The following is a 12,956-nucleotide window of genomic DNA, read 5'->3' on the forward strand; positions in this document are numbered from 1 at the left end:
ATTCAAACAATTCAGGAATGCTGTAATGTTGCATTTAATGTAACAAAGTCGTTAAGGAATGAAATCAATTTTTATGTTATTCCTGCTTCTCCCACAATCAATGCAGAACATTTTTATTTTGCACAAAGATCCGCGGTCTACTAATCAATTACTACACATTTAAGTATTGTATGAGGTATTGCAACAATTTCATATCCATAAAATGAAAAACATCGTATACAATGGAATTATCCTAGGTCGGAAGAAATGTTTAATTTTCGAGTTGAAGGATGCTAAGGGTGCTGAACCTACCACCACCGGTCAAAATGACCGGGATTTTTATTTTGCAATTATTGAAATAATCAAAGTGATTGTATAAGGGCCGCACAAAGTTTAAATAAAGTCAATCTTGTCATTTTTATGAAGGGAACATGTATCAGTTTGTTTTTGAAGAAGTCGGCAGTGAAGTGGATCAATGGTAAATGGGAATGCGGCACAGATAGAGGATCGGTAGAAGAGATATATGCTCTCAATTAAGCTCGTCGGCGTGTAATTATGTCAAATCACGCACAGCAATACGGACTAGGTCGTTGTTATTGCGTCAGGGTCATAACAAGCGATCGTTTAACCGTGGAATGGAATGAGTAGTAGCACCTGGCTGTAATTCGCCGCGACGCTGGCCCCATCGTGCGGCATTTATCGATCGCTCGTAGGATCGTGGTTTTCTAAACATCGGTGTGGCCTGGACCGAGTACAGAACATATCTTTCTCTCCCTCTCTCTCTCTCTTGTTTCATCGTCTGTGAGCGTACTCGCGGAAAAGCTTCTCAAAGGGCTTTTACTCGCAGCAACGTCTAGAAAAATAACGCTCTCGAGGGCTGAAGGAGATTGGAAAACGGAGAAAAATGGCGCGGGGCGGGACCGAATGGTCGTTCGTCGCTCAGAAATGGAAAAAGGGACCGGGAGCCGGGAACGGTCGCGAATAAACCCCGACTACGGGGGAGCTTCGATCGTGTTACGAAAGGAAAGTAACGCGTTACGTGTCGTTCAAGTTATTGCGAGCGTATACTCGATTTGCGACAGCTTTACCGCGAATATAAAGTCGCTGTCGTTCGATGCTAACGGTCGCGCGACTGTAATTGCTGGCTGCCGTCCGCGGAAATCGTCCCGCCATCATTCTTTTAACAACGACGCATCGCGCGTTGTCGCGCGCCATGCCGTTTTCGTTCACAACAAATTTACGTACAACTACAACCTCCTACAAAACTTTAAGAGAAATATGAATATGAATGAATATAGTGTGTTCTAGATTCTATCGCAATTTTCTTTACAATTCACAATGTTTTACAATTTTGCTAACCACGTGTTGGAGAGTTTTTGTTTTTAACTCAATATTTTCACTTTCGGATCCCGAATGTTGCAAATTCAAGTGAGCACACCACTGTATCTGTGTTCTGTCTTCAATTCTCCCCCCAATTAGCGAGTTCGGAGCTTTTCAGTAAATTTTACCGAGTACAAAAGCAGGTGTTGTTTTATGAATCTTATGTTATAGCGAACGTTCAATTACAGGCTCCAGCCAATCGATTAATTGTTTCAGCGCTGTTTGTTGTTCCACGGTATACAAATATCGTTGCGAACAATGTCGAGCGTTTTTTATTGCCGTCTGTCAACAGCTATGGATTCGTGTGGGTGATTGAAAGTCGGAAATTGAAATGAATTACCAGATGTATTGGTTTTTGAACGGCGATTCGTCCCTTAACAGCCACCTCCGTAATATCTCGTTCGATGGAAATGTAACCGTCTGCTGCTCGTCTCGAAAAATTTCAATTCACCCAAGTTTATGAACATTTATATAGAGACATTTAGATTTCTATAAAGATGAAACTGGGTGGTAATTTTTCCACGTTTTTCGAAAATTCAGTGACATGTGAAGGAGTTAAAAGGAATTGCTATTAAACAACGTGTGCAAAGTATCTTTCACTGCTCTGCTTGTGTGCAAAGTGTCGTTGCAGTCGGCACATACGAGTTGTGTAATGTCTCTTGTAAGTCCAGCAACTACAATGTTTACTTATTATCCAATCAGCGTGTGAGCTTACTGCGCTGACTAACAGGGTGAATGTTGGCGATTTCTCGGCTAGCTAAAGCGACCCTGGCTCGTGTAGAACGCATTGCATAGGTAATTACGATACCTCGATTACTGGCGAATACACTGCCGATCTTTGTGCAAGTTCAGGTTTACAAGATATATAATTAGACTGCGGATCTTTATGCAAAATAAAAATTATTTGCATCGATCGCAAGCAATAGAAACTATATCGAATGTTATTTCTTTCCTTAATGATTTTAACAGGGGAATGTGAATTCATTTTTGCAGACAGAAATAAAAGAAATAAAATCTAATATAAAAATGGAATTCGACAAGTCTTCTTCAACGTCAAACTTTTTGTTCATTGTATGATGCGTAGAATACTGTAAGTATTAGCACTAAAGAACTACCAGTCAAAATGACTGGTTCTACAATTTCATTTTAAAATTCCTACTTAATGTTACATTTTGCGATAACTAAAGGAGTAATATAATGAATTTTATTTTTGTTTAATTTATTCAGAATCGAAATAATTTTGTATCATGGCTACTTATACCAACACCAGTCATTATGACTGGTACTTCTCTAAGTGGAAAAGTATTCAACAATTTGTTTACTGAGCCCGAAATCGTTAATTAGATATTTAGATAAATTTATTGATGTTTTGCGTAACGTCTTATTTTGGCGCCACAACATAAACATAAACATAGCTGCGATGTAACGTAACATAGTTATCGATGTTGTTTCACGGTGTCATTTTGTATACCATAGCCGTTGAAATTGGACCTAATTCTTTTTTATACAACAATATTTTACTAGCCCCAAAAATGGCAAAACGATTGAAAATCTCTGAATTATTGGAAAAACTGAACAATACACCAATGGAATTCTCTGATATCGAGGATGGGGAATTGTGTGAGCATGAAGAATGTAAATCAGAAGAAAATGAAATTGAACTTTACCGTGATAATAATAATAAATAGGGTAAATGTTACGTTTAGGGGAGGCTTAATAGTAATAATAGGATAAATAGTAATAATGAGATTATAGAGACTGAGAAAAGGTTGAGGAGTCCACGGAAAGTGAATTAAAAATTATTTTGAATTTACGTAAAAGAAGACGTGTTTGTGTGTCTTCAAGTCCTGAAGATGAAAATGAAAGTATACAAGATCCAGTTGGGAAAAATAAAAGGAGGGTCTAAAGCTGGAGGACTATCACTATATAATATTTTCAAAGACATATTCGGCCCCACATTCCTTTTGTAGGATAGTAATAAATCAATAAATATAAAAACATTCGATTATTACATATTTTTTAAAGACCAGTCATCTTGATTGGTTTTGGTAGAACTAGCTTCGTCTTAACCTCGGTAGTTCTAGTGTTAAATAACCGTTTCTCTTGTCATTTCATTCAAATAACGTCCACGTCGGGCACTTGAGACGCTATTCCATCCACGCCCATTTCGATTCTTGCTTTCCGCACGATCTCGGCATTATGAGCTCGTAGTTTACTGCACGGATGCATCAAGTAGTATATCGTGGCTCATGATCGCAGAACTATAGCCGGCATTAAAGTGTTGTTTACGTCTGGCGAGGTTAGTGCGAGGTCGCGATCCACGGGGAACGTTAAATGGCAACGATATTCCATATCGAGCCCGACGCTCCGACATAGTTCTTCGCGCTGTCGCCTAACTAAGTTCACAGCGGGCGGACATGTTTCAGATCGCATCCATTCCGTTTATCGCCGTCGTAAAGCTCGCCGTGGCGTGCACGTTTACGAACAAGGAGTTCGAATTACAAAGTCACGTCGCGAACAACGCGAGGCCCGGAGCTCGCGAATTTCACGTTTTATACGAACGTGTTGCGAAACGCGCTGTCGTTCTTTCCGCCGCTTGCCAATATTTCCGGTTTGCTTGCCGTCACGCGGTCTACTATATTCTATTATATTTGAAACGCTCCGGGCGGATCCATGCAAACGTCCTCTGCATGGACGTGCACCATGGCCGAACTTTTTCGACAGCGAGCCGAACTTCTGCCGTTAGCGTTCGACGCTGTGCTATCCCGCCACGCAAAGTGCTAACGATAAACTTTCGGAATTGATCAGTGAAGTCTGCCTAAGAAAACCGACCGGCAAGCAGAATCGAAAGTTATATTGTCTTTTCATTTTCAGAGTATCATTCGAAGTTTCTAGGCTCCAGGAATGTTACGGTGGTTGTGAAACGTGTTCGCCGGACACTGAACCTCTGATTTTCAATTTGTTGGATCCCTTAAACATCTGATTTTCAAGAGTCGTGCCTTTGCTTTCGTAGTTTATGTATGTACGTCATTTTTATCGAACATTTGTTAATGTAATGGGTGGGAAACTCTTTCAAAAATGTTAAACCTGAACATCGCTATTCGTTAAATACCTTCACAATTGAAATACGCATTGAATATTATATAACGACAGATTTGACAGTATATATTTGATACCGGGGTTCGTGAAATACGCAGCTGAAAATATTAATTCCTAATTAAAACTAGCGATCCATTATGACCGGTGGATATTCCACGGAAGATTAATTAATAACCAGTCCGATTGCAAATATGAATCCCATTTTCTCTGAAGCGAGGCTGGCAGAATTTTCCGATTAAACTGACAGCTTATTGATGTCCACCGGTCCGAAGAAATATACCGATAAAAATATCGGTGACTAATGAAAGGATGTTAGATCGATCCCGAGCAATTCGACTGACTGTTCTCCGGACTAAATCCGGCCAGGACGAAATGGCCGACATGCTCGTTGGCTCATGAAACGTGTAGACACGTCGTGCTGGGTCGCAGGACGAATATTCATCGTTCGCTGGAATCTCGGTGTCGGTGTGTTCATCAAACCTGAATGTTTTTCCCGCGATTCGTGCTACCGAGAGACCGGCCTGACATTTGATGCACCGAATTAAAGCTCAATAGTAATTAACACGAGCAGCCAGTCGACCGCCGTCATTCCAGGTCCCCGGACTTTACACTCCTGCGAACGGTTTCTAACCCATTACGATAAATTTAAAGGTCCATTCCGTGAGTCCGTAGGCTCATTATTAGACAGCGGATTTTATGCATTTATGACAAAAATCAGTAAGTGTAATTTGAAAACAGTAAAAACATTAGAAGAATTTAAAAATACTTTCACATTATTGTCATTAAACATATTAAGAAGGAAAATAAATTTCTATTTCACTCCAGTTTGTTGCAAATCAGGTAAAAAAATGTTATTTTGCATAAAGATCTGTCTACTCATTATTTATCGTCTGTCTTGTTGAAAATAAATATTGCTTATGTTGGTTCCATTTAATTTCAGCCATGAATAATCAATAATCATTTCATTATAACGTGCACCATTAGTAACTGCATCTTCATTCTCGTTTTCGGAAAAGAATGGACCGATTACGCCTTTCGACCAAAATCCACATCAAACAGGAATTCTTTTTGGATGAAGTGATTTTTTAATTCTGCTTATTGACGTGTTTATCCAATGTGAAATGAGCTTCATCGCTGAAGATTATGTATGAAAAAAATGCATCAATTGAACAATGTTCTAGCAACCAATCAGCGAAATTTCTGCATTGCAAATGGTCACGTTCTTTTAATTCTTGTGTTAATTGAATTTTATTTGCACTTTATGCAAAATTCGCACAAACTGCCATAATAATTGCTCGATTCTTGAGAACGACGTGGAATTGATGACAAACATGGCGTTTGACAGATATTCTCATTCAACATCCTAAAGATACTTTTGGATATAACCCTGTATTTATATTATTAGTTATAAATAGATTTAATTCTAAGCAATAATACTTGGAAATATATTTGTATGATAAAATGATGGTGTGCGAGAGAATGATAGTATGATGAGTTTGTGAGGTTAAAATTATAAATATATCTCTCTATATATAATAATAATATATATAGAATTTAATAATGCTGTTATATTTTATATTATTTTCAAACTGTCAAACGTATTAATTCTGCCAGAAAATTTTTATTTCGCATAAAGATCCGGTGTCTGGTTAGAAGGTACACCACAATTTATATATTTACTATTATAATTCTTTTAGAAATGTATTTTTAGTTGCGCACGTTTCTCATGAATGAACGACGTGTCTGTAGCGTAATCGTCACCGGTGTAGGCCGCAATTCCGTCGTATGGTGCAATTCAGGAACGTTTTTCCACGAAGTTTATGCGTCGCAGACGGATTGCGCTTTATGGTGGTCTATAAACTCGGGCAATTATCGAGTTCGCTTATTACTCGAAGCATCGTAAAGCAGATATTAAGCAATAAGTCCATTTACTTAGCGGTCTTTGGAATTCTATAGAGACTGAGCCACGAAATATATGGAAGCTTAGACGAAGTAATTGTATAATATCGCGTCCGGTATTATCGATAGAGGAGGAATATTGCTGTTGTAAACTAGACACTGCGGTCGATAGCAGTGGGTATTAAATTTTCTTAAGTCAAAGAAGAGGTAAGAGTAAAGTGTGAATCTTTGTGAGCTTATAATATTAAGTGATTTGCACCTAAAGTGTTTCGTTAATTATTACAGTGTATTCTGTTCAATGAACTTCAACATTTCAACAAACAAAACTGTTTGATTATATCATTGACGACGAGTAGACTCTCGGTGAATAAAATACATACGGCTCTGTTAAGTTCGATATCAATTTATGGTTATTCTCGTTTCCTTTCTTTGCTCTTTCAGGAAATGATTTCCTGTGAGCCAATTTGTAAACGTCCATCACTTGTCTGAAGTCCAACAAGTTTCGCGAGCTAACTTTAGAATCTTTTATGAAAGCGTACGTCACAAAATTTACGCTTTCAGTTACGTTTTGACATAATATGCAATTTTTAAACGAACCAGCGAAGAAACACAGAAAATGAAACTGATGAATTCTGTGCGAAAATCAAAGAATTTTCGGTAAAGGTAAGACAGAGACACGATTTCTTTTTTAAATTAAAGCTGAAATATTTTCGAATATTGTTCTATCTTTCCTTATTCTGCAATATTTCAGGTTTAATTTAAAAAAGAAATCATCGCTCTATCTCAATTCTGTCGAAAGTTTTTTGATTTTTATAGAGAATTCGTCAGAGTTTGTCCCACTGTGCGACGATCCTGTGTAGTTTTCGACGTTTCCTTGACGAAGGACCGAGATGAGATCGGTGCAAATTGGTGCAACATAGTTCTTAACAAGATGGCTCCCATCTTCGTTACTTTTGCAGAGAGCTCACATGGAATGCGCGTGGCAGCAAATTCTGTGACCTCGACAAACGCCACAGCCATTTCGCGCACTCCGGGTTTCTCTTAAAAACGAAAAACTTTGTTAACTCGCTCGGAAAATAGCCGGGCCGTGAGTGATATTTCCCGATACGAAATTCAACGACGATGCATAAAAATTAACCATGAAAACTGGAACACTGAGCCACGTTTTCGTTCTCTGTGTGTTACGATCGCCGCGGGATACGCGAATAGATATTTAGGAGAGCCGACTAAAAATACCGTCGAAAGCGTTATACCGATCTTTTCGGCGAATGACGCAAAGATAGAGCCTGTATTTTCGCGCAACGGAATACCGCTTTTGCCGCAAATGACTCAAAGCGGAATGAGTTTTTTTAATAAAAGCTAAAGCCGCGCCCCATGTAGGCGTTCCCGCGCGCTGCTCTTTTTATGTTTCCGATTGGCGCGCGAACGAGCTCATTGTTCGCAGTGCGTTTCACTCGTTATCTCTTATCTGTTAAATATGTAACCCTCTATAGTACCTTGACTGCCGCGACGGCCAATCGCCGACGCAATTCCGCATCCAGACATAAAAGCCATTTTTATGCTGACATTCGAAACGAACCGATACTTGAATCTTGGCTTTTCAGCTCCTTTTCCATCAAATAAATTGCTTCGATTTTGCAGAGCCATTTTCGGTACTGTAGTCTTTATTCATTGAGCGTATTGACCAATTCTTTGCTGTGCGCATGGCTTAATCGAGTACAGAATTTCGTTGACAAAATATTACGCGACTACAAGATGAATTCGTTGCATAAAATAGGCTAACTGCTGGAATTATGAAGATCTTTCCATAGAAAATTGTAATTTTTAGAAGCTGACACTATTTTATAGTTTATAAATTGTCTAACGGAAGATAGAATAGACTCGATATTGAAGAACATGGCAATGTCTGATTATAAAGGCGGTGTAACACGAAGTCTCGTAGATTAAAAGCACATTCTACGGATCGTCTTGACTCTAGAAGATCACTGAACCGTAATTTTCTTTGACGTTAAAAACGCAGCACCGTTTCCCTTGAGAATATTTTCTATGCCACTCGTTATGAGACATTCCTCGATATACCTTGACTAGTCTTTGAAGGACACTTCGAATACCGTTCGGAAACACCTTCGAATACTTTCATTTCTATTCATCTTCAGTGGAAAAGCGAACGAAGTGCAGCCTCGAAGGGAGGACAGCCACTCGTGAACGCTTTACCGAAGTGGAGGACTGCACTTGTTGCGCTTACATATTAAGCCGTGGCAGTTTGATTTTTCTGTTGCACTGTCGGCTACGTGCTCAATACTTTTCTCACCTAATAAACTGACGCAATTTATTTAACTTTGATAGACGACGAGTTAACATTTTTCTCATTTCAATCCGGTATCTCGTTTGTCGCTACGTAGAACAGCGAAATGGACGTTGTTGAACATCAAACGAAATTCTCATTTGTTGAACACGGTGTGAAAGATACATTCATTGTCGACGTAGTAGATAGAACTGCGATTCAAGTAGAAAATTTTTATTTTTCATAAAGATCCGCTGATTAGTTATGATTAGACTGCGGATCTTTATGCATTTATAAAGAAATTGGTTGGATGAAATATAAAACAATAACAGATTAGAAAAATCTAAGAATGTTGTAACGTTGTTTTTAATGAAACAAAATCATTAAGGGATGAAATCAATTTTTATTTTACTCCTGCTGCCCACAATCAATGCAGAACATTTTTATTTTGCATAAAGATCCGCAGTCTAGTTATGATGAACCTTGTTTTCCCCATTCTTGTATTATTAAATAAGTTATTTTGAGTGACACGAGCTTTGTAATTATGGTTCCACTTAGAAATTGATTATTTTAAATGGAAACTCGACAATTTATGCAAGTAGGATTCTATTTTTAGGAATTTGTTGCAGAGTGTGTGACCATTGCGGTACTTTATTCCATGTAATAAATGAATATTGTTCTCTAAACAAAAACTACTAAAATACACTGGGAACGTCTATATATTTTCTAAAAATTGTGATAAACGAGTTATTCAAGGATTGACAAGCGACGATCGCTAAATCGATTGATGTATGTACGCGAATCGTTTTAAAATCTGATTAATTTCCGAGTATGCGGGAAATTGCCTAGCAATTTATTACGAGGAAAGTGACGCGTGTCTCGTATGGTTTTCTAAGAACGTGGAAGTGGAGGAAGCGCACGGCGACGCCAGACAATTTCGAGTCCCTTCTTGCTGTCGAAGGGATGAAAATACCGTCCGCGGTATAGGTTGAATATTCCGATACCCGTGGCACACCGAATTGAATTATCGACGACTAAAGTTTACGATATATTGAAATATTTTCGACGACGAAAGAATCCAATAACACGGCGAATCGGAGGTCCTGCCGGTATTCAGCGGTTATTCATGTCGGAATTCCGCGATAACCGAACGGAAGACTTTTATTAGTGCGCGGCTTTAAGCTGGCCAATTAATCGTTCGCGGAACGGCAATCGGCAGCGATTGATTTCTGAATTACGCGCTCGGAAATGTTGCAGGAGCCGAGAGAGAGAGAGAGCGACCGCATTTTGCGGTATTGTCTCGCGAAAACCCGGGAATTAATTTCTCGACGAACAACAACGAGAGTACGATCTTCGAAGGATTTGGATAATCGTTGCATGCGCTCGCTGGTACGACCAGTCCCCGTGTCAAACTGACGCGTGACCGTCGGAACAACAGCGCGCATCATTATGCGTGCCGTACACCGGGGAAAATGGCTGCGACGTTGTCAACGGATTGCCCGTCGATGCTGCAGCGGGAGGACAGAGTGAAAAAACTATGGAAAACACACAAACGTAAAAAATGGGAATAGAGAGAAAGAGAACGGGGTAAATCCTCGAAGGGAACGCGCACGTGGCAGGGGTTTCTAAAGGCTTCGAAGGGATTTACATTTCACATCTGTCCGATGATCCTTTCGTCGCGGGCAAGGTTTTGCCAGCCAGCGCACAGTGGGGTATTTCGCTCGAAAAGCTGGCCAAAAATATTTTAGCGTTATTTCAAGGTTTAAAACCATGGTGTTGGTCGTTGGATTCGTCGTGACATCAGCTACGGTACTATTAGATCGTTGTATGTGCGAGGTACGATTTTAGGTTCGATCGGAAATCAATATTCCAATCTACAGGTTTATTCGACATCATTTTGAGGTAAAAGGCTGATGTGTTAGATCTTACTTATTCTTTTTATCTGAGTGGAAAAGTAACATATTGACGATAGCATTACGCGTGCTTCGTCAAAATGTATCGATTAATTAACACACTATTCGTCGATGTTAAAGAAGATTGCAAAATAAAGGTGACTAGCTCGCTAATGAAGAATGTGAACATGAAATGAAGTGTGGAAGTATAAGAAAATCATTCGTAAAGTGTATGAACTATATATACTGTAGGTCGTCAACGCGGATGGATTTGCGTAGACTTCAGACGAGACAAATCAACTTGACTACACGAACAATGAACGGACAATTTATCACGATTAACAGTAAGGGACGTTGACAATTTTACAGTTCGCGCAACTTGCGCTCGGTCAAACTGACCGGTTCTAGATTTTCTATTTTGATTATTGATATAATAAAAATATAATTTCATAAGAAATGATTGTATAGATATCTTTAGTGAAGCACATATTACAGTAGGCGCTGCACAAAGTCTAATTAAAAATCAATCTTGTCATTTTTATAAGGGAACATGTACCAGTTACTTTTAAGGCTCTCGGTCGGTTTAGTGTTAAACGCTAATAATCACGGTGTAATGAAGTATAAATTGTTGGAATGTAAAGTACATACCTGCTCTAAAATGCTGCTCAAAATACCCTTCGTATATAAATATACATTTTTTATTTTTCTGTTATACAAACTGCGTTAAACGAAATTGACTGGAAAGAAGTCCCACTAAAATCGTAAAGGAGGTAGCTCATCGACAAGTTCTCAAAAAATTGTTCTTGTGGACTACCTTTTTCAAATCACATTTTGGACAGCTTATCGGGTCAAACATCCCAGCAGTCCAAGCGGTGAATTTTTTTCTCGCGTGTCCGAGTTCGAAAATTCCCGGTGAAAAATTTAATGCACCGTTTTTCAGCTGACGTGCGCCTTTGATACGGCTACGATCGCAAAAATAGTGTTTCGAGGAAGAGGAGGAGATGGATCCGAAGGGGAGGGGGGGGGGGCTTCGGATCATCGTCATATTTTTCCACCAGTCTCTCTGAAACCAGGGTTTACCGAGAATCGTCGGTTTTACAGGCGATACTGTGACCTGCCACGCTGTGTTCGTCCAACGTTTGTACGGTGTAAGCTTCGGAGATTAAAAAGTTCCTCCCACCACTTTATACTACCGCAACGCTATCGGTGAAGCAGCTTGTACCGACCAATGAACATCGAGGACACCTCGCGCATGAGCTGGGAGGAAGGTTTAAAATCTTCATGAAATCCCCGGGTTTCGTTTTGACATTTCATTTTTTAATTTTACTTTTTTACAAGACTTTCAGCGACGTTTTCCTGATTGAAACTCATTTAATTAACAATTCAATTCAAAACAGACCAGTCCAAAAGAATCGATGTACACATGATCGAGGTTATAATACTATGTTGCGAATTAAACAAGTAAATATGATGAAAATCATGTCGCGTCTCGTGTCATTTGAATCATAAAAGTGTGAAAAATATGTTGGTAAAAGTTTCATGAAAAATATAATTGGAAACGAAAAAGATTTTGTCACTGCATTAGTAATGTATAAGGTAGTTACGATTGGTATTACGCACTGCATTTCGATGTCACGAGAACAAACAGCTTATGAAATTATTATTTAGACAAGCATGGCACGTTTCATGCCAGCAAGATGGTGGTAGTCCTGCGACAACGCGGCTGGTACACTAGAATTTGTGACGACAAACAAAGTTGTATCTGTACAGCGTACCATCTCTATTGACTGAGCTTCGAGGCTATCGAAACTACCCTGAAGCAAGTTCAACTCTCCGAAGTCTCGGAACGATCAACAGTATTAAAATTCGAAGTCTTGAAGATCTGCCATTGGCGTGCTTTGGCATTCAATAAAACTTTTTGGAGATACGAATCTCTACTGTAGATGATGTACCCATTATGTAAATGACATTTAACAATTATAACTAGACTGCGGACTTTATGTATTTATAGCAGAAACGAGTTGGTGCAATTTAAAACAGTAAAGAAATTAAAATATCATATATATTATCAATATAATTATAATATCTATTAATATATCTAATTGGTGCAATTTAAAACAGTAAAGAAATTAAAATATCATGTATATTATCAATATAATTATAATATCTATTAATATATATAGTTGATGCAATTTAAAACGGTAAAGAAATTAAAATATATTTATATTATTAATATAATTATAATATGTATTAATAATATAATATAACTTTTTAAGATCCTTAAAGAAAACAAGGGGAAATTTTAATCCGTCCTCTGCTCCTTGCAGCTAATTATAAAGTTCGACTACTCACGTCTGCTATTTTGTTTCTTCCTGTTTTGAAAGTGCATTTACAAACTTTGGAAGCTTCCTAGAGAAATGTTA

At 38.6% G+C, this 12,956-nt stretch overlaps 1 protein-coding gene across 4 annotated transcripts in view; it reads left to right on the forward strand.

Moving 5' to 3' along the window:
* Dop2r (dopamine D2-like receptor) overlaps window positions 1-12,956 on the forward strand; it is a 274,395-nt gene that overhangs the window by 69,660 nt on the left and 191,779 nt on the right. The window lies entirely within an intron of this gene.

The sequence above is a fragment of the Lasioglossum baleicum genome, chromosome 7, assembly GCF_051020765.1.
Source record: "Lasioglossum baleicum chromosome 7, iyLasBale1, whole genome shotgun sequence".
Taxonomy (NCBI): domain Eukaryota; kingdom Metazoa; phylum Arthropoda; class Insecta; order Hymenoptera; family Halictidae; genus Lasioglossum; species Lasioglossum baleicum.